General features: G+C 43.2%; 1 long non-coding RNA gene across 2 annotated transcripts; it reads left to right on the top strand.

Moving 5' to 3' along the window:
* Window positions 1–17,499: 17,499 nt before the first annotated feature.
* Window positions 17,500–23,324, top strand: LOC135299622 (uncharacterized). 2 transcript variants are annotated; one of them, XR_010361592.1, is made up of 3 exons: window positions 17,500–17,755; window positions 18,035–18,181; window positions 18,346–23,324. It is a non-coding gene; the product is annotated as an uncharacterized LOC135299622 (long non-coding RNA). The 2 variants fall into 2 exon arrangements; XR_010361591.1 differs by having other exon boundaries at window positions 17,646–17,758.

Below are 23,324 nucleotides of genomic sequence, written 5' to 3'. Positions count from 1 at the left end.
GATGATGGGACTATCCAGCATTATAATAATAACATTTTAAAGACTACATAAACAACGTCTATGGGAAAGACATAAACTCTTGTTTCAAGGCACAATGCTTGTGTGTCAGGAAGCAATTCTCCTTTCAGGCCATTTGTTCTGTAACTGGTGGCTGCAACTGGAGCTGGACACCCTCAGAATCAATAACCCATGGCAGAGGCACCTCTGATTGTTTGTTACTTCCATGTTTTGCAATTAATTCATTGGGATAAACAAGCTTTTGTTTTCTTCTTGCAAATTTGACCACCTCCCCAGTCCTTGTATTCCCATACTTTATATTCTTCTTGGCACTAATTGCATGCTTTCAGTCAGCATGTTTTAGCTTTCCAAGACCGTAAGCCATGACTTGGGGGCACAGTCACATTTACATCCCTTTGCAGATGGCCTGTTTCTAGCACTGTCACTCCTTGGGTTTTATTTTTTGCTGCCTTTATGCTGAGGGACAGACACTGTTCAGTGGGTCTTTGTGATTCTAATCTTTTTCATACAGTTTGAGGAGCAATGAACTTGAAAAACAAGATCCTTTTTTCCTGGGAGAGAAGGCACCTGAATTTAGGCCTGTATTTACCACCCACTGAGGATGTGTGTGACAGTTTAGAGAGGGCTGAGAGCAGAGTGTTGTGGTTGCTGTAATGCCCTTTGTTGCTTCCATATAACTCCCATTTCTGTGGGCACCATCTGTTTGCTGGGAAGTTGTTTTTTTTGCCTCGTCACTGCAGGCTTCAGGAAATGCCATCTTGCCAGGTGGCACCTCTATTTGCTGCTGATACAGCAGCTCCAGAAGCAGGTGCAGCTTGTGGGATAATGTAGCTTTGTGCCAGCCCATTACAAGGCACGGCCCATTCAGGGGCTTGGATGGGGTTATTGCTTTAGCTCAGCTCCATTTGAGACGTGGGCATTGCTTCTGAAGTGCCCCTGGCAGCTGACTTCTCACTTTGATTTATGCTAACCTTAGAGCTGCTGGTAATTACATGCATGTTCTTGTATTCAGGGAGTTTTTGCAGTCACCAAGGAGAGGGGACTTCTTCATGCAACACCAGGAGAATGAATTGTTCATTTTAATGGGCATCTCAGACACTTTGGGACACATGAAAAGACCTGCCTGTGTGTTCCTTCTTGTCATGGAGGAAGGGCTGGTGGAAGGAGAATTGATAACAACACTGCAGCTCTGATGTCTAAGAGTTTCAGGACTAATTTGCTGGTGTTTTGTCAGCCAAAATACTGTGTGCAGAACAATGGGTTTGCATAGTGTGATTCTGTGGCTCATTAGCCTAGTTGGATGACTAGCTGGGATTTGTTGTCTTCTTGACATCCCTTAAAATAGTGCAAGGGAAAGACTGCCCAATACACATTTTTCCATGGCACTTTATTTACCTGAACTGAATCCAAAGGGTCACATCAGAGAAATGGTCAAAAATCTTTTTCATACTGGTGTGTCCTCTGTGAGTCCCCTAAAGATATCATTTAGCTGGTGTTTTACACAGGAAGACTTGTTCTGATCCAGGCAGTGATCGCTAATATTTCTCTCCTAAGCTACCAAGCATTTAATATTTTAGATAACATTTCCTCAAGTAGACTCTCATTGGCTTTGTTTTCATTTTCATTCACTGCTGAAAAAGATCAGATGCAGTCAGATAACTGAAAAACAAGAAGAAGAAGAAGAAGAAGAAGAAGAAGAAGAAGAAGAAGAAGGAGGAAGAGGAGGAGGAGGAAGAAGGGTGTTTTTCTAGCTTAAGCAGCACAGGGAAGCCTGGAAAGCTTTGGATTAGGTCCTTTATGAGTGTTAATTTCTCCACAATGTTTAGGTACACATTAATACACAGAATATATATTAAATGGGCTGTGAGCAGAGTTGGTAATGCCACTAATAAAGGTCCAATAAAGATATTAACCTATGTGAAAAGAAGGACCATTCTTTTGCTGTGAAAAGATGTGATCATTCCTTCTGCCCATCTGGGTTCATTTTTTAATCACTTGGCTAATTGCAAACTGATTTTGAGAGAAGAAAGAGGGGAGAACTCCAATACTACAAAGGTCCTGCAAGTTGTTTGAAATTTCATGGCTGAGTAGAGAATTGAGATGCATGTGAGTGTTCTGAAAAAGGTGAGAAGAGGCCAAATTTTGTCATGGCCAGTCTGTCCACAGGCAGGTGGCTCAGGACAACCATGGTGTGTTTTGCTCATTGTCCGGGGGGGCAGGACAGAGGGCATGGGGGGAACAAGGGGAATTGCAGGGGGGTTGAGTTGCCAGCCCAGCCTGCGTGTTGAAGTGAAACCACATTTCCTCAGTCTCAATCTTTGTGAAACAGCTTCCTGAACGTGGGCAAAGGAATGTATTTTTCCCTTGTACATGAAATCTCCTGAAATGTTTTGTCTCAAATTGGCTCAAAACTTTTAGAGTGCAGCAGATATTGAGAGCACAACATTTCAGCCCACACAGTTAAATCTGGCAGAATAGGAAGTGGTTGAAAGTAGGGTCTGTCCAGGATCACTCAGGAGGGGACTGAGCTGAAAGGGACAAGCTCTGCTCCTTGTTTCACCCATGTCTGGCTACTTCTGCAAAATGTCACTGAATTTCTGGCTATTGTGGCCATCCTCCACTCTGGGCAGATAGTTCTGAGTTTAAGTAAAGAAGTTGTTTACCAAAGCAGATACAGAGGCTCTTCAGAAACCCAGATGTGCTGCCTGTGGTGTTCCACTGGCAGCAGAAGGCAAACCTGGAGTCAGGGTATTGTTTTGGTTGAATTCTGAGTGTTTAAAAGCAAATGTGCCAGAAACATGAGAAAAGGAGAGAGGAGATAGTAACAGAAAACCCCAAGCTGCCAGAATCAGCTGTGCACATAACCCCAGATGACCACAAAGAGGATTTTTTGGGTGTAGACATGGCCAGAAGAAGAGACCAAGAAGATAGGGAGAGGCTCTTCTTTACTTTTTGATTCCCATTATGCCCAGGGAAAAATAAGAACATGACCATACTCTGCTGATAAATAGGACTGAGTAAAAACCACTCAGCTTAATTGCCATCTTTTATAATGGAAACATTTCCCATGATGAGAACTATCAGCTCTCTACTGTGGCCAAATATTGCAGTGCAAATTGCACTGTGTTTACATACACATGAAATACATATATATATATATATATCAAATAAAACCACTTTGGAGTAAGCATCACTTCACAGGTTTTTGAAAGAATTCTACTTCAATTTTAGTGTATTCCCATTTGTCATGTTGGGTGAGATACATGGGATCAAAAGTAGATGCATGATCATATTTTCATCTGAGCCAGACTCTGGGGCTGTGTTTTCTGTTTTTTTTTAAATATCCAGGTTATAACTCTACTTATCTTAAAATAGAGCTTTAGAGTAGGTCGGACAAGTGTCTCCTTAAAGATCATTTATTGAAGAGCCTGAGGGTGGCCAGCTCTACCTTGTAGGCATCTGAATTAGGTGAAATTAATTCCTTCCCCACTGATACCAGCTACATGGCACATAACTCCTGTGCTGGAGTGGGTGGTCTGATCTTTCAGGCCCTGAGCTGAATGACAGGGCTGTTTGCAAGTGGTTTCCATGAGCTCCCTGCAGTATTCTTTGCAGCCAAATGTTATCTTTTTATGCCTTAGGTGGTGGTGGGACGCTCCAGCCATGACCACGTGCATGTCTTTCTGCAGGAGATGTGTGTGATGTGTCACTTCTGCATTTTAGTGATCCAGACACTGACCCTGGGCACTGTTTTTCTCTCTGTGGGATGGCTGGTGCCACTGGTTTTGGAGTGTTGTCCCTTAACTCAGCCCTAGCAGGCTTGCAAAGGAAGCAGGGTGGTGTGGTGGTGAAAGTACCCCCACTGCATGGCAGGAGATCTGAGCTTAACTCTTCACTCTGCCACAAAAAAATATCATTGTTGATCTTGGGTGCATTTCTTACACTCTCTGCTCCACCACAGTTCCCCCATCTGTAAAAATGTGAAACATTTTTACCTACCTGGCTGAAAACTGAGGACTTCATAACTGGAACTCGAGGAACCTAGAGGGAAACTCTGGTCTGGATTTGCTCATGACAAAGCATCTACTAACATATTTTCAGCCAGTGCCTGGCAGAGCAGCAGTGTTCAGATTTCTGTTTAAACAAGCTCTTTCATCAGATGAAAGAACATACCAGGAACTGGTCAGCAATATTCTCTGCAGAGTGGCCCCTGGAAGGGGAGCACAGACCAAGGAGTTAATGGCTTCCAGGTAAGGAGGAGGTGCAGAGCTGCAGTGAGATGGAGCTGGCAACAGAGGGCTGAGCCAGGAAGATCCTCACCCCTGAGCAATCCCAGTTACTGCTGCTGGTCACCTCTGCAGGGGGAGGACAAGGTGAGTGCAGCCATTGCTCTTCACTCTGCTGGTGAATATTGAACAATAACAGTGCCATGAAGCCTTTCACTTTAGCTGGCATGAATCAAAGGCTTTGGTCAGGTTGGCCTTGGAATTGTTTAGGATGAAATTGATTCCTTTCAGCCTTTGAGAGGGTCCAATTTAAGCTGTTTAGCTGAGCAGTGTGGAAAATACAGCAGTTTAGCTATTATGTGGTCACACTGGAGAGCAGACGGCGTTTACCGATACTGCAGGATCCATAACCTCACATCCTCTTGGAAACACCGTTCTTATTGCACTTTCTATGGCTGTTGTTGTGGCCACCAGCGATGAAAATCCAGCCTGTTTTATCCATCGTGTTTCTTGGCCTCCATATTTCTTATATGTCTTATTCACCCCCCAGATCTTGTGATGCACATGTTCACTGCAGGGCTTCCACTCCAGGCAGAAATGTGTGAGTTTTGAGACAGCAGGGCAGGAAATGCTTTTGGAAGGTGTCAATGGCCTTGTAGTTTGTAAAGATTAATGTGGCTACAAAAGCTGTCATGACAAAACCCCACATTTCTGAGAGACTGATTGCTTGTGCTTTTAACCCTAGAGCTTTTTAGCTTGGATACAATAGCATCTTGTTTTACTGCAGATGTGTAAAGATAAGATGAATATATACAATAACCTGTTTTCTGCACTGGAAAGGCTCTTTGCCTGTCCTACCTGAGGGATGGTTTCTTCCAGCAATCCTGGAAATGACTGCTTTGTGAAGCCAGGACAGTCTGAAAACAGAGGCTCATTTTTTCCCTCAGATGCATTTTACATCAATTCTCAGCTGCCATTAAATTATAGAGAATATGAATTTGTGAGCTTTATACTGGCAGAGAATCTGACCTACATTTTGGACAATGGATTATATAGACAAAGGGAAATGTTAATTTGGACTGGTTTCTGGGAAGAAAAAACATTTTTCTTTTTACAACTTGTACCTCTTGTGGAGGTACATGGAGGAGCACTGAGATAAAATTGAGAAAGCAAAATTTGGGGCAACTGCTAGTAAAGTGAGATGTTAATCTTTCCCCATGAGGACATCATGATGATTTCTCAGCAACATGCAGAGGGAAAAGAGATGGAAATGGTGAAGTAATAGAAATGGCATCTTGGTTCAATTGGCACTGGTTTCATTTGGGTATAAATGAAGAAGAACGAGAGAAAACAAGTAAAACACGAGTCCTTTTCCAGAAGAAAATAACCATGTGATGTGATTCTGGAGCTGGACTGCCAGCACTAATTGCTGCCTCAAAGGCATAAAACCCCTGCTTTGAGCAAATGCCCTCCTTGACAGGATGAGGACTTCTCCTGCCTCACCAAAATGAGCAGGTTGGTTCCTTGGCAAGAAATTTCATGCGAGGACTGGACAGAATGGAGAAGAAGCATAACCCTATCCTGGCAGACAAATTAGCCTGGGTGATCTTAGAGGCCATTTCCATCCTTGTTTTCCCCATTTTTCTCCAGAGTGGGTAAACCTCAAAGCAGTCAGCATTTATCCAAACACTTCCATTCTGAAAAACTGGGCTTCTGGCAAGATTTCCTGCCCTCCCTTGTGCTGATGGCTGGAAGTGCTCTGAGGGCACCATTGTTTGTAATGTCTCCTTACTCCCACTTCTGGCACAACTCTTAGGAAGTGCGCAACCACGCAAAGAAATAAAAATAAAAGGCCTTGTGGCTAGGTACATCAGATAAAGTCAATCTGAGTCTGCAGGAGGACCTACTTGAAGCTTTTCATCCTTGATATTGAAGCCAGACCCTGTCCTGGTATGGATGGTGCTGGTACTCATGGAGAGTACCCATGACTCTTACTCCTGGGGCAGGCCATGCCCCTGGCTAAATGAGGGTGGCACGAGGGACATTGCCTTCTCCATGCCTTCTGCCCCTGCTGATGGAGGTGGGCTTTCCTCCACAGCCCAACACACTCTCCCTAAAGCCACAAGAAACACAAATGAATGTAGAATGTTCAAAACAATCACCTAATTTCCTGAAAACGTGTATGAGGTTTTCTATTTAGACTCCTGGAGAATCTGGAGAAAAACCAGGTTTGACTATTAATTAATATGGATGGGGTTAAAATTAGCAGCCTCTTCTGCAATAAAAACTTGGTTAAAATCATCAACATGATCAAGTTCTCCCAACACTCATGTCTGTCTATTTTTGACAGGGTTGGGAGACATCACCTTAATCTCTGGCTCTGCCAAAGCAGGTCTCCACTAGAGATTGATACTGCTACACTTCACTTTGAATGAGCTGGGTGTGCCCATACCAGAGTCATCTCCAACCTGGCAAAGGCAACTTGTCTGTCCCAATCACAAATAGCTTTTTCTTCCAAGAATGATGGTTTGGTGCCATGGGGAGCTGTCTCCTCCTGCCCAGAAATGATGACTTGTGTGAACAGCAGTTGCTCTTCCACGGCCAAGGACGTGCCGTACCTAAATCTGGTTATGTGTCAACTGTATTAGAAGAGTTTTCACTTTATGAAATGGTTTATTTTATAAAAATGTAATTTAGGTGATGTTTAAAACAGCCTCCATCTTGGCTAGGACCTTTGATGTCAGTGGAGCACCATGACAATGACATGGTTCTCTCAGGGACGAAGCTGCAAACGAACGATGGCCATGCTGGTTGGGCAGGTGCCAAGGAATGGCTGACAGGGATAATGTGCCATGGAAAAAGAGCAGGGATAGCCTAAACATGTGTATTTGTTTGGACAAAAAAATATCTGTGGAGGGAAAAATGGGTGTTATTGATGAAACACTGGCCAGGGACAAAGAGCTGGGTTAAATACCATTGCTGGCACAGGCTTTGGGTGTGCGCCCAAGGATAAGTCATGGCACCTCCTGCCCTGCTTCTCAGCCCAAAAAATGGAGATGTGGCAGAGGATAATAACAGCCCCTTTCCTTTATCCCGGCTTTATGTGTCAAACCAGCAATCCTGGGGGAAGGGGCTGCATCAGGCACAATAGAGGCTTGTTCCCTTTCCATCATGGCTGTGCAGCAGACACAGGTTGTGCTGTCCCAAGGCTTCTTTCAAGGTTGTTTTGTTGAGACCAGTATTTAACTCTAGGCTTTAGAAACAGAAAATGAAAAGACAACTGTTTAAATGGTCAAATTGCCCACCTGTTCCAGGCAGGCTGGGTTTGGGGTGTGCACTGTATGACTGTGACAATTTTGTCTGAGGTCTGAGATGTGAGTTCAATGGCAATTTGCAGAGTAAAGCAGTGATTGCAGCAAAGCTTGACTGGCAAATCTCTAAAAGTTTGAGCTTAGCAAAACCTAACTTTCCCTCTGGGACAGCATTTAATTTTAAGGTTAGGTAATTTTTGTGCAGGACTTACTTTCATGAGAAATTCTCTCCCAGTTGGGAAGATAACTTATATGTTGTTACATAATTAAAATGGAGAAGATGAGTTCTGATTCTTGATTTTGCATTTAATTTTGGTTTTATGTAATAGGACCACTAAGGTAGAGAGAGATACTGAGTTCACTCTTCTCTCCACCATACTTTTTTCCAGGAAAAAAATTTATTTTCTTTAGTCCTCAAATGGAAGCAGCTGGCACAGTGAGAAAGAGCATTGTCTTTAAATTTTGAAAGAGAAAATTTCCCAAAGAGGGTTTTCTTCTTATTGTTTTTCCCTTTTCCTTAAATAATGTTACATTTTTGCAATAAAGATACATCAAAAAAAAATTATCAGTTTGTGGAAATATCTTTTTTCCCTGCATTTGTGGGTGGATCTATTGCATAGGTTACAGGACCATAAAGAGCATGAGCTGTTCTAAAATACCTCTGTAGAGTGACTGTACTCATGTTTGGAAGAAAAGCCATGAAAATGTAAAATAGTTCACTAACACTTATTTTAGAAATATTGATAATAGGCAAGACAAGTGTTACATACATTCTCTTCACAACCTGAAGTCACCTTTCTGAAAACTTCTAAGAAGATAAAAAGATCATATAGAAGGAGGAAAAAAAGAGTAACACAAGCAGAAAAACTTGAGAAAACTCCAGAAAAACTTATTTTCAGTTAACCATGATCAATGCACAAAGTCGAAAAAAGTCTAAAAAAGCACTGCATATGGCTGATAAATTTCAATGTTATTCTGTTTCCATTTTGAAATATTATGGAGTTGTGCTAAGCAGAATTCCTGAGGCTGAAAGAAAACTCAGGTACTCCAAACAAATACCATTTGAAGTGAATGTTTTTTGGCAAGGTGTTTCACAGTATGCATTGAATAATTCCATCCAAGATATTTTGATACCTTGTTTTAGGAAAAGAAAATGCTGAGGATTCAAAGTAAAATCAGACTGCGGGGGAAAGAAAATTAATCTGTTTCCTTGGAACTTCTCTCAGAATATTACAAATCCTGCAGAAATTTATGGGTAGCCAGAAGCATCAACTGAAGGCCTCACCATTCACCAGCCTGTTACCAAAAGGGAACATGAGAGAACATTTCCATGTTGTGGAATATGTATGATGATTTTATGATCGAGAGAGGTCAAGCTCAGACTAGCTCCTTAGGAATGCTGCTCTCCAAACTTCCCCAAAAATCCTCAGCATCCGGCAGCATGTTGTGTTTTGTAATATCTACTCATTAATCACTACCTTACACTATTAATTAATGCTGGCAACACCTTCATCAGATGGGGAAAGTTAAGGCAAGATGAAGTTAAATTCCAAATCACAAAGAGATTCCTAGCTGGCTGTCAAGAAAACAACACAGAAATCACAGGCATTTCTAAACAATAGGTGAAGCTGGAATTCTAGAGATATTTAGATACATATCATGAAAACCAGGAGATGATGAGGAGATGTTTCTATGTCTGCTGCACTCAGCATTTTGAGAATTTTCTCCCTTCTGTACCACAGAAAAGACTTATGTGTTTGTGGCATATATTACAGAGCTGTAGGAAACACTGAAGCCATTCAACACTTGGAATGAGCACACTGAAAGTTGTCACACATTATCTGGGATTAGAGCTGACTACTTCTAGCCAGACCCTCCGCTACTGAAAGTTAATTGGTGAAACTTGATTTTATAGGCTGGCAAGATGCCAGTGTACCTCAGCTGGAGGTCAGGAGTCCTGTCCTGCTCCCTGGCTAGGCAGAGGCAAGGTGGGAGAATTTCAAGGCTGCTTCCATCCTTCCTTTGGGGTGACAAGCTGTGATGGGTCTTTAGAGTTGGAGGGAAAAAGCTGAGGAAAAGCACATTATTTCTTCCAATTCCTTGATTTAGAGGAGTTTGTGGAAAGAGCTGCAGAAGCCTTGGATGATCAAAAGGACTGTCATGGCGAGAAGAATCTCCTCTCCTCCTCCAGACTTGGGCTGCATGCAAGGTTTGGCTGTGGACATGTAAGAGGTACACAGTCATGTCTGCATGCTTGTAGGATGTTTTTAATTTAATTTTAAAAAGAAACTCAAATTACCACAAAGAAACTCAAATTAATAGTTCCCAAAGGTGCCTATTTTGCTCCACTGGCCGACTCGAGTTCAATGGGATGAAACCCAGCCCAGGTGCTTCATCAAATTCTGCTTCAGGGGCTTGTTCCTCTGTGAGTTATTGACCCTCAATCAGCTCCGATGCTCCAGCCTTAGGGTGACTTTGCCTGAATCAGCAGCAAAAGCAGAAATCCAAGGTTTGTGTCCCAGCTGTAGACAGCTTTCTCCTCACCTTGTCTGCAAATAGGAAGTGACAGGTCATAAGGCTCCTCCCTGGGGTCTGTGAGACCACCGGGTGTTGGGGCTGCCCTCAGCATTGCGCCACCTGTGCCTGCAGGGGTGGCATCAAACATGATGGGCATGCAGAGGCATTTCCTGCCCCAATACCAGGTCCACACAAATCCTCCCATTTCTGTGTCACACCAGGACCAGGAGAAGGCCTTGAAAAATGAAGCTGCCAGTACGAAAGCAGCAGGAGAAGGCTCATGAGGACCTTTCTGGAAAGCTGAAAACAGGAAATGTTTAATCAAGCTCTGAGGGGAAAAAATACTTTAAAAAAAGAAGAAAAGTCAGTCTCTTTCTGAGCAGCCAGGATGTTTGTGAAATCCCTGCTCCGTTTATTATGATGCTGAGTTTCAGCTGGCTGTTTTATTAAAGGCAGCTGGGACACATTACTCGCGCATTAACACTGAGCCAGCTTTCATTTTAAAACTCACCCGTTGCTGGGAGCTTTCCTTAATGCCTTCCTGCTGCTGCCAGCTCCATAATCCACACCAGCAGCCGCAGGGGAAGATCACCTCAGCTCACTACACTTCTTATTTCCGGGGAAAGGCCTCATAAAAGCCAGCCTGGCTGCCTGGGAGCGGGACTGTCGCTCTCCTTGCCGGAGCGAGAGGCCGGTGGTGCATCTGCCAAGAGGACATCTGTTTGTGGAGCAAGCCCCTTAACACTCTGTGCAGCCCTCCCTTAATTGCTTTCCAGGGACGTATTAGAGCTTTTTGCAATGTAAACTGTGTTTCAGTACATCACAAATCACTGAGTGATGGCTCCAGTGGATCGGGCGGAGGCTGGCACGCCTGGTTTGGAAGGGTGGTGGGGAAGGAGTCCAGAGATTTGTCCTGCAGTGTGGCAAGAGGGATGCTGGGGTTTGGGAGCCACTGTCTCTGTCTCACAGGCACACAGGGCCAAAATGTTCTTCTCAGGGAGATGAGAAGTTACTGAAGTCCCTCACCCTCAAATTGTTCTGTTTAAAGGAACACTCATGTGCAAAAGGAGAAAGGGAATGTGTCTCTCTTGTGCCCCAGCCCTGTAGCTTGGGGCATCAGAAGCTGTCTGGGCCCTGCCTGCCATCCTGGTCCTGGTCCTGAGCCTGGCTCTGAATGCCTTCTGGGAACCCAAGTGTAAAATGCTGCTGTGAATTTGGGTCACAGTTTTGGGAAGGGGTCAAAGGAGTGATCACACCTCTTCATGCCCCTTCTTAGCTTGGTGTCAGAACAAGACTGGTGCCATTCCACAGCATGTTGGGTGGTGCATATGTGTGGTTTTTAGCAGGTTTGTTCCCTAACTTGTTTGGAAGTCACAAGCTGACTTCAACTAAACACAACTGAAAGGCAGAAATTTCAAAAGTATTGAGCCCTTAGAAGTGTGAATAAGCTGTAGGTTGGAGAAAAGCAGTTCTGTCAATGCCATTGCTGATAGGCTGCTCTGGGGCCTCAGGCTTTGCTAGGCACTGGAGAACACACACATGCTCCATTAGGGGGTTTAAATGAAGAGGACAGTTCTGTTCCTTATGACTCACTTGTTCACCCTTCTCCCATGTCCAGGAAGAACGTGGGACTAGCCTATGGAACAAGCTGCCCTGATGACGTGTTTCTTCCTGACATATCTTAGCTGGTACTTAGTTGATACCATTTTATTTCTCAGAATGCTAGATGCTTCCTCATGCCATAAAAATATCAGAATCCTTTTTCCCCACCTCAAATCTCTTTGTGCCTTAATTTGTAAAATCTAACAACAGGTTCCTCATGTTAGTAACTTCCATACTGAAAAAGAAGGGGTTTCTTCCAGTAAAAGCCTTTGTTTTGTTGTATTCTCATGCATTTTCTCTTCTAGAGAGAGTAGGTGTCTGCACCATTAATTATTTTGTACCATGTTTCTTTATGCTTTTTCTCCACAGAAAAAGGGCTTTAAGTTTGGTGCAGCAGCACTCTAAAGAGAGGCTAGATGCCAGGAAAAGCCAGAGGTACTAATCAGAGCCCTCCACAAGTTCTTCTTGGAAGGGAAACCACTGAACTACTGCAAAATGTTTATTAGGTTCATTAAATATTAGGCTTAGTAGTGTAGAACTGTAAGCCAAAATGTGGCTGATATGCATACAGAGACGCAGAAGGAGATGTTTGTGTGTGTGTAGCTGTCTGATATTTCTGAAAACTTTCCTCACCAGGTAAAAAATCATGGATTGAGAATCCTTACAATTTTGTTTTCACTAGATTAGCACTGCTCAAAGGGCAGCTAGCTCTGTGGAAATTTTTTGAGGGTCCCCAAAGATTTTGAGCATGGAGCAAGATGGAAGAGGAAGGAGGTATGTTTCCAGTCCTCCCAGGGAGGCAGCTGAGGATGCATGTGTTCCCTCTGGGGAGCTGACCTGAGCTTTATTGAAATGTCTCACCAGCTCTGGGAAATGCAGAGAGGTGAAGGAGCTACCCTGTAGAGTTTCTTTTTGGGTAAAATTTCCCTTTGCTTTGGGTGCTGCTCAAGCAAAGGACTAGGCTGTGCTGTGATCATCAGCTTTCAGATGATCAGATACAGAGATTCTCTTTTGCAATACTCCTTCAATTCCACTGCCTTGAAACACCTTGTCTTTGTCAGCTCCTCCATGACAATGTCATAATACTCATCTGAATAAACGTGAACTTTCTGTGGTAACCACGTCCCCCGTGTTAGCAGGGAGTTAATTACTGCAGTTCAATACAGGAAGGAGCTCTGCACTTCATTCATGGCAGTTTGCTGTAATGAATTCAAGAGCAGTTGTGTCAGGCCCTGAGCTCGAGTAAATCTACATAACTGCACTAGACCAGGTGATGATCTGCCCTATTATTTTTCTTACAGTGCTGCAATTTGCCTGGGACACTTGGTTTAACATTTACATCCTGAGTCTTGCAAAATGTGCCAGGGGAAATTTATAACCACGAGTTAATTAACCATGAATCAGTTAATATTTGGGCATGTGAAGTGCTATATACATGCAAGGGATTAAGCTGTCAGAGGGAACTTTGCTTTTAAATCTCTTAGGAAAGTTGTCACTTCTGGCAGCCTGCTGGTCTCCAAGTTAATGCTGTGCAGGGCAACTGCAGGAGCATTGATTCAGGGACAAAGCTTCTCTTGCTATTTTTTACATTTTCTTGGTTTACTCTATGGGACTCACATCCAAATAATTCTCCCCCTCTGCCCTTGGTAAGCTACTCAAGGCTTTGGTTAGGGGAGAAACTGGTGCACAATGGCTGAGTGAGATTCATGCTCTTGTGCTGTACAGATCACAGTGTTCTGTCAGCTCTGGAAGGCAGACAGACACACCTGTAAGGGCTGCACAGCCCCTGGTGTCTGCAGGGATCTTGGCAGCAACGGAGAGATGAGCTCTGCATAGCAGCCAGGATTCAGTGGTGAATTTAAGGACCCATCTGCTACAGCTCCCCTTTCTGGCCAGTTTTGCTGGAAGATTCATACTCTAATCAATCCCACATTTCATTTTTATCCTGAGTAGTGCTGTAAGGAGTTAGTGATCCTCTGACACTGCCTCTTTCCCTGCTGGCATGCCCTGCCCTGCCCCAGAGATGCTCCACAGATGCAGGCAGAGGTGAGCATCTGCACATTAAAGCCAGTTCCTTACACCCCCTTGCTTCTGAGATCTTTGTGCTTCCACATGGGCTTTAAAGCAGCTGCTGAAGCAATTGGGTAGCTGGGTGGATGGGGAGGGACAGAGATGTTAGTTTAGTGTCTGGCTGGAAACCTTACTTGTATTTGGGCAGCACTAGCTATTAGGGTATTATTAGTATGCTTTGTCATCAGGGCAAAGAAGATAAAGGCTAGGAATAAAGTAGGAGTGTTTTTAATCTTGTCCTTGGTGACAAAGTCTGGCTTAATGCTGTTTGCAGGGCTCTGATTGTGGTCAATGAGCAGGAGGAGGAGAGTAACATCAGAATGAGTTGGTAATCAATAACAGAATCACAGAATTATTTGGGTCAGAAGGGACCTTTGAGACATCTAATTCCACCCCCTGTCATGGGCAGGGACACCTTCCACTAGACCAGGTTGCTCAAAGCCCCATTCAGGCTGTCCCTGAGTGTTTGCAGGGACATCCAGAGTATCTCTGGATAAACACACACAGCAAAGCTCAGCAGCCCCGAGCCTCTCACCCTCTGCCCTGTGAAACCCACTGAAGCAGCCACTGCTGCTGCGAGGCATTTCAGCTCCTTGCTGGGACAGGGTCAGCCCTGCTGGCCCAGGGGCTGCGGGTGACCTGCTGGGGCCAGGAAGGGATTAGGAGCTGAGCAGAGCAGCGCTGGTGGCTGCGCTCCGCGGTGGGGCTGAGGAGGGGACAGCCTTGTGGTGACCAGCAGCACCACTGGCCCTGCAGGACCTCAGCACAGCCCTCCCCAGGCTTGGCTGAGCTTTAGGATGTTGATGTGGCTGCTCCAAGCTCCCTGAGGTGGCAACAACTGCGTTTCACACAGCTTCAAAGAGCCAGGTTTGATGTAGCAAACTCATTTTTTTGCTGCCTACTTGAACCTGATGAACGTCCTGTACGAGCAGCAGCTGCTGACACATAGTGACAGTTTGCATGAGGAAAATGAGCGTGAATGGAGCGTTAATAAAGCTCTGCTAGACTCATTTAAAGCACACATTTTCCCAGAGCTGAGAGCTGACTTTAAGTCACTGGAGTTGTGTAACCAAAGGAAGGGATGGAGCACTTCCCTGAATTTCCCTGTTTATGATAACCCTCTCTAAAATACTTGGATAAATAAAGTCTGCATAATGACGTGCCATTATTCAGGGGCCCTTGCTACCAGTTTCCTCTACTCTTCAGGTAAAATTCAAAAGCTTTATAACATTTTTATGAGCAGAAAAGCAGAATAATATTAAGAAGGGTAATTTTTGATAGGAGATTGTTTTACAGTTATATATAGGTAGGCAAATGCCTTGGGTAATGTCATGACGCCCACCATGTCCATTCACCAGTACAACTATTAACCATATTTCCTGAGTTACTCAGTCTTTTGGGGCCCAGTCAGGTTGGTTTTGCCACAGGGAATTAATGTTTCCTCCCAGGATAAAGAGTAGATTTATCCCTGTTCTCCTCCAAGTAACTACATGAAGCACTAACATCTCAGACTATTTGAGGATGATCAAGTGTTATTTATAATGCAGCCATTTTAACAGAAACTGCAGAGTTTTGGCTGTAAGAGGCTGATTTCCCAGTGCTTCTGTCGTCTGAAAGCTTGAGCAATGCAAAAAACACAGGACTTGTAAAACATAAGGCCAGATGTTACCCTGTTTCTCTGCATGGCTATTGCCACTGACATCTGGGGACTTCTCCAAGAGCAGGGGTGGAAACCCCCAGCTCTTGACATGGCAGTTGTGAAAGAAACACAGAGATGGCAACTTCCTGCATCTTCTCCAGTATCTGTCTGCAAATCCAGACAGAAAGCCTTGTGGGGAGAACAGGCTGCCATTTACTTTATTTTTCAAAACACTTTCTTGACCCCAACACCCACCAGACCATTTTCTCCTGCACTAGATGGGAAAGGATGAGCTGAGCTCTTTATATGACCACAGCATGAATGTTTTCATGCAAGCATAAGAGCAGCACACAGCAAAGGAGATGGATAAATTTCCAACAGGTTTTCCCCAAAACAAAAACGACTCTGCAAATTTCCCTCAACACAAATTTCCTGTTTCATGCAATAGATGAAGAATATCAGTACTTTGTGGACTTCAGGGCTCATTTTTTGTCCTTCATTCCCAGTCCCTGATGGACCAGATACCTATGACATCTCTGTGATCAGATACAACCCAAGATGTTTATTTCTTGTTCCAACACGTCATTTCTAACATTTTACCTCCCTTGATTCTAAATCTCTCAGGTGCCAAGAACCTGGAATGTCACCCAACCCATGTAGGAGCTGGTTTGGCATTCTCTCATCTCACACCCATCAGGAGCAACCTTACTGGAAGAAAGAAAATTCTATCAATAGGAGATTAGGATCACATCAGCTCGAGGCAATTCCCCTGGAAAAAAACCAACCAAACAAGCAAACAACAAAAAGAAATCTTTGTGAAGTTAGCTCTAGGATGGGAATAACTCTTGATTGGCAGAAGTCTCTGGCTACAGAAGGGTTTGGGATATGGTGCCTTCATTAGTGTGACTGATGGAATTGCAGAGAATTCCCATACAGAGCCACGAGGCCCAAGCAGGCCATTAACACAATTCCACTGCATTTTTCTTAAATCCATTAGGCTGTGCTGTTGTGGAGGCTCATTTTTTTCCTCCAATTTGTAGATTCATTTCACAGGGAGTGATTTTGCAGGAGCACCTTGTGATTTAGTTCAGCGTAACCCAAAGTCAGACTGTGGTCCCCTGAAGGAATACTTTAATTTCTCTTACAGCCTCTCCCCTCATGCTCAGTCTGTTGGCAGCTCAGAGCATGCACATGTACATTTCTTATGAGATCCCTGATGACCACAGGGAAAAGGTCCTGGGAGATGCTGGAAATGCATGTGCTGTATGGAAACTATATCTTACCCAGGTGCACAGCTCTTGAGAAGCCTGAGCCTCTCAGGAGCTGAAAAACTCTCTTTCCTGTGTGGGAGGAAAAGGTTTTGCAAAGATCGTCAAATGGGAACAGAAAGGCTTAAAACATAGAAAAGAAATAGGTATAATTTGCCTGTCATTCCTTAGGCTGTTGGGTTTTACAGGCACATTCATATAAAAATCAATTAAAATTCGTCTTCCACAATTAAATGAAAAGGGCAATTTAAAACCACACAAATGAACCCCAACCATGAGAAGCTATCTACATAGGAAATTTGCTTTTTTATTGCAGCAGAGGCAAACCATGCCAAATAAAGTTTATCCCCTGCTGTGCTGGGCACTGCACAGCAGTGCAGAAATTGACAGCCAAAACTTAGTACAAGGGACATGTAATCTTCGTAGTCAGAGCACCACACCACACATTTTCCAACAGATTTTCTCACATGAAAATTCCAACTGATTTTCTCCCATGAAAATTGTAGCCTCAAAATATTAAACAACTAAGTGACACAAAACCAAAAGACCACGCTAAAATCAGAAATTAAATACTGCTGTGCTGAATTCTGATCCAGTGAAGGCGTGCAGTGGCTCAGGTACTTCACAGTGACCAGCAGCTCCTGTAGATTTGTTTCCAAACAAAAACATTACTCTGCACAGAGACCTCCCCTCTTCTCTGTGATAACTTCTCCATGAAACAATTCCTTCATCACAGGGAGGGAGGGTGGGTTGTTTAGTTTTTGCAATCAGGAGGTGTTTCTGCTTCTCCCATGCACACACCTGCCTTCAATTCCTTTCTGGATGCAGCTCAGCTGTGTCTTCACTCAGGTGCACTCTGCTTGTTAGCCACAGCAGCTCCTCTGTCTGCTGCTGGCATCATCTTGCTGTTCCCTCCAGAGCAGCAGCAGCTGTTTCTTCTGCATGTGTGAAAGTCTTTACACTACCCAAGAACTGCTAAATACGTCTAATTGCTCGTGTAATAATCTCGGAGTGAAGGATACGAGCTGGATAATTCCCATCTGTAGATGCAAACTCTCACCCCCCACTCTGAGGAAGAACAGAGTGGCTCCTGGTGAAAAAGAGGTTGTAAGTTTTTGGAGGAGATGATCCTCTTAGGCTGGGAGCCTGTGTCTTACTGATTTGGGGAAGAGCATAAGAAAATGGGAAATGCAGTGTTGCTTGTCAAAAATAATGCCCTTTCTATCACTGATTTGGAACTCAACTACCAATTACCTTTTGTATTTCATATCTCTGTTTTGCTTCTTTGAACCAGTGTCAAAGAGTTCCAAAGTTTAACAGAGAAACATTTTCTTGTGTTAGAACCTGATTTTTTTGTGTGTTCATTAATTGTTCTTCTATCAGGAGGGGATCCACTTATTGTGCACTCTCCATATATCACTCTTGAGCTCAGAAGTTTCCAGCACCTCCTGATTTGTCTCTTGTAACTCAGTAGCTGTGGAAACCAGCAGCTGATGAACCCAGCTGCCCCATTTCTCTGAACTACAGGAGGTCAGAACTATTACTGTTTATTTTTCTTGTTTTTTTCCTCCTAAAAGTATTCTATTTTTTTAATTATTAACATGCTAATACTCAATTAAATGCTTGAAAATTTAGATAAGCCACTGTGTTATAACTCTCTCAATCCTTTTCTGTATTTTGACTTCCTCTTCCAGCCTCCCGAGGGTCTTGACTTGCAGTTTGACTTGAGAAACTGCTGCACAGCATCTGAGACAGTAGGCAGTATCCTTAAATTGCCTTTTATAAGACTGAAACTTTTATTTATGATCAGTTTGTGGTTTGAAAAGGAACTGTACATCTCTTCAGCAGCTCTTTCACAGCTCATAGAGCAGCATATCAACATCAGTGAGCTGAAGTTTACCAAGTCTTAGGAGATCAGTGAGCCTTAGATGTGCTTCAAGCCTTGCCATCTCACTGAAATGTTGATGTTTCTGCATTGGAAAGAGCCAGGAAAAGCTCAGTTTCATGTTTTCCTTGTCCTTGATCTTGATCTAATACTTATCCAGGTTTCAGAGATTTGAAAACAGGTACAGAGACTTGGGCTGGGTCAGAGGACAAATCTTGGGCAGAAACTGAGCTCTGCTTTCCTTTTCCTTGTGCTTTAAACCCAAGCTTGGACCTTACTGAAGGTCAAGAAACAATTTGCAAATTGTTAACTGAGGAGTGTTGATTAATGTTTCATTTCACAGAGGAACTGGAAGCAAGGTTGTTTCCGTGCACAATTTAACAAGGAGGGGAAGGTGAAAGGAAAGTGTACACCATCCGTCTTGGATCCTAAAAGTCTTCATTGCTAAGGAAAGCAGAGGAATTTTGCAGTATCACAGGCCACATTAGGATTTCTATTTTATACCTCATAACCTTTTCAGTTATTTTCAGGAGTAATGACACACCTAATACACGGCAGAAGAAATCCTTGTCAGGTAATCCAACTTTGAAGCAAAACAAATAGTGAGAACAACATCAGAAGCTTTGAATAACAAAACACTCATCCCAAGGAATGGCAATGGAAACACGCTCCTCCAGCAGGTCTGCTCACTGCTATTTATTCAGCATAGGCTGTGAACAAACAGTAGGAAGATAAATGGCATTAAACTTTGGTAATGACAGACAGCACAGATAGGATGTACAGGCTTGAATTCCTCTGTAGCCACATGAAGCAGGAGTAATTAGAACTGGCTGGACAATTGCCAGCAGCGTGTTCTCATTGAGAAATAAAATCCTATTACAATGCAAGTACTAAAATAACTCACACAGTAATTTTGAAAATCATGTGCTGGAGAAAGGACCAAGTTCTCAGATTTGCAAAATGAACCTCAGACAGAATAACACATGATTTTTTTTTTTGTTTGTCTCAAATGATGTTTTGGTTTAGAATTTAAAGCTATGTACTTGAAAATGGAAAAAAAAAAAATCCTTGATGCTATGTAATCAATCCTAAATGCTATTTCTTCCATCAAAGATTTTTCCATTTACTGAGCAGTAGAAAGGGAGGGATTATTTTAATGTGGCATGAAGATAGATGTCAGCCTCTCAAAAAAGATTAATCTCTACTGTCAGTGGTACCCAGGCCAGGGAGCAACCTCTGGCTCCAGAGAAATTCAGTGCAGAGAGTTTTGCATCTGTAACATTTAGGGCAACTTCTAGTAGCCAAATGTCTGAGTCCATGCTGTGTGTCCAGGCACAGAAATCTTTGTTTGTATTATGGAGGGAGGGGTCTCTGGCTGTACAGGGTGCAGTATTGGGTGTGACCAGTGCCCTGTGGCCATCCATGATCAACTGCTGCAGTTCAACACTCGCAGAAAACTTTAATTCTCTCTTTAGATGGCAGATCTTGTTGCATGGGGAATGTGCCCTGCAAACTTTCTGTCTCATCATCTCTGCTCAGATCTGAGCTAATTACAGATACACTGCTCAGTGGGCAAGACCTTTAGTTGTTCAGAATACTGATGGCCTCTCCAACTTTTTCCTGCTGATCAAAAATTTTTAGAAAATACAACCAGATGTCAGGCTTGTCTGTTAAAAGAAATGGATTTCAATCTTGCCTTTTTACCTAATGCTCTATTGCATGGAAGAAAACAACCAATAGCCATGAAAAGAAAGGGGCTGCATGATGAGATGATTCTTCTATTCTGCAGGCAAACCAAAACGCCAACATTAATTTAACTGACTTGAATGAAATTTTCATTTTGTTTACAAAAGACATAGTGACAAAGCACTTGCCCTGGTTTACATGTAGTGTTATGGTTTAGGTTTTAAAATGTCTTAAGAATTATCTAAATGTAGCTACAGAGTGAGAATGATTTAATTTCAGTTAATCTGTTCAAAGTGAGAATAATTTAATTTAACTTAATTACTTTGAAGACAAGCTCTTTTCATACTACATCTAAAGTTAGGCAGCTACAGAGGATAAATCACCCCATCTGTTGCAAAGCATGGAAAGCAAAACTGTATGAAGGTTTCCTTTGAAAGCATAAAAATAAAGTTTAGCCCAGTTTATAATAACTTTGTGAAAGCAACACATTGAAAAAAGAATTAGTCCCAAATTAGCCAGTTGATTGGAATCAGCACTTTTAATTAAAAAATATTCCAATGGAAACCCCTTCCTTGTCAGCCATCCAGAGCTGTTTCCAGCAGCTGAAAAGTCAGGCATTGTGGACATTGAAGCTACAGGAGCAGTGTGGAGGGTGTGTTTGTGCACACAAGTGCAGCCTTTCATGCTGCACTTCCTTGCATTTCCTGTGACGATGCATGTGCGTACAGCAGCACTGCTGCCACACTGCCCTCTGCCATGGGGGAGCCCAGAAAACTGCAGGACACTGAACTTTGTGCTTTGAGCCCTCTGGAGTTCCCATCAGGTCATGCTTGCAAGCTTTGATCTGTGAGCCTGGAGGCCAGAGGTGCGGGTTTGGTGGAAGCTGGGATCCTCACTTGGCTGGCCGAGTCACAGAGCTGATGGTTGGGAAGGATGCCAGTTGTGACAAAACATAATGAAATGATGAGAACTGGCACCACTACAGTGCAGTGTGCTGCTTGTCCCTGACAGCAATCCTGAAAGTCGTTTGTGCATGGAAAGTGCACACAAAAGCCATAATTAGACCATATGGCTGAGCGGTTCCTCTGGTGCTGCTCAGCAGAGCTGTAGAACTTTTCTCTTGCAGCAGATGAGTGACTGGAAGGGTCAGATCCAACCTGGAGGATCTCCACTTTAAATTTTTTTTTAGATTTTTCTCTTACATCTCTATGGAAACCTGCCATTATTGGCTTTCCGGGGGGAAAAAAAGTCTATCACTTTGATCTTAACCACATCCCACATGGTCATGGTAAAACCTGGAAAGCTGCAGCACTGGGATTCAGTATCCCAGAACAGAGCAGCCATTCTTAATGTCTGTATTTTTAACATCCTTGTCTTGGGCAAGGTACAACACTCCAATGACTCAAATACAGCTTGGTGCAGAGGAAAATACCGTTTATCCATATATATTTGCTTAACTGTGAATAAAAATATAAACAACTTGGGGAGCTAAATGGGGTGGAAGACTCATGTGTGAAGGGAGGGTCTGGGAGTCACCCCCCACAACATTCACTGTGTTACTCCAGGAGAAGGGCAAGTGTGTTACTCCAGAGAAATAATGACAGCTGTTTGTTTCAGGTAAAATGTGAGGCATTTCCAGTTCTCTCTGCTCTGGATGCGACTCTGGGAAACATTTTTGCAGTCATTGGGGTTATATCAGCAGAGACATAGTGGAGCTGAAAGGAACTGACACTTGGAATTTCATATCTGTTTTTCAAACCACTAAAAACAGATATAAAGCCTGTGAGAGAACACACCACCTCAGACCTTGCTACACCAGGGTCAGAAAAAAAAAAGAAAAGGTATTTTGTTTGCCAAAAAACTTTTAATTTTGTGCATGTTCTGGTTTCATGTCCATCATGATTGTGTCAACATCAGAACCCAGCCCTAGGAAATGTTTATGTCTAATTTTTTCAGGTCCTGAGCATTTTAATCAGTAAATTATTTTATTCACAGAGCAATTCAGTAAGGGAAAGGGGTCACAAAATGTATTTCTAAAGGCTGCAAAGGATGATGGTGAATGGATTATGGTGTCCCTCAGTTACTCAGTAAATTTTTAGTACAGTTGGTATTGATTCACATCTGTTGGTTTCCATTTCAATGCCTGAATTATAAGAATGAACTTTATTTCCTTGTGTTTTATTTTCTGCCCCTTTTTTACTCTTCATTGACCCAGTCTTCTCACCATTATGCACAACAAATCTGATTCATTTTCAGGCAGAGAAAAATCTATGGGTGTGACAGCTGGTTCCAATATTTCCTAATATCAGTAAAATTTATCACGAATTTTGAATTTCCTTCCAAGAAAACCCAGGAACCTGTGCATTTTTTCACTGAATTCCTCCTCATTTTTGACCAGCCATGTACGGGATGTAGTTGGGGTAAATGACAGGGAAATGTCAGTACCATTTTAAGTGAAATCTTTGACATCAATCTACAAAAGGCAGGCAGATGGGGCTTTATACTTCTGTAAGAGCAAAGCTTCAAATTTATTTATTTATTTATTTATTCATATTTCTATAGTGTAGATCGAACTGAGGTGGCCCATGAAGTGGCTCTTCTTCAGAAGGTCTGTGCTAAACATGGGCCACCTCATGCCTTCAGCCCTTTGGACTCTGCAGACACAGTCCCAGCTCAGAAGGTGTGGTGGAAATGTCTTGTTGGCATATTTCGTTCCTTTCAGCATTTTATAGAACAGGCCACTGATTTTCAGCCAGTGAGCAAGCGTGGTTTGTCTGCTTGAGCACCAGAAAAATGAGCGTCAGAGACACCAGAAGGTCCCAGTGTTCATTGGTGTGGCTGGCATCTTGGTTTCTTTTGATACCTCACATGTTTTTATGGTGGTGGATGGGGAGGATGCCTCTCCTGCCTTGTGGGAAGTTCATCCCAAGGGAGGGAGGATGAGGGAAGCTGGAATATTCCATGCTGTGCAAGCCACAGCTCTTGCGAGGCGCCAAAGCAGCCGTTGCTGCTCGTGAGGGACAGAAGCAGTGCTGGGTTTATCAAATCATAGCTGGGTACAGCTCTTCAAAGGCATCCTTGTGGCACGTCACAGCAGCACCA

Source organism: Passer domesticus, chromosome 4, assembly GCF_036417665.1.
Source record: "Passer domesticus isolate bPasDom1 chromosome 4, bPasDom1.hap1, whole genome shotgun sequence".
Taxonomy (NCBI): domain Eukaryota; kingdom Metazoa; phylum Chordata; class Aves; order Passeriformes; family Passeridae; genus Passer; species Passer domesticus.
The sequence above is the reverse complement of the archived record's forward strand: the minus strand, read 5'-3'. Positions and strand labels throughout refer to the sequence as shown.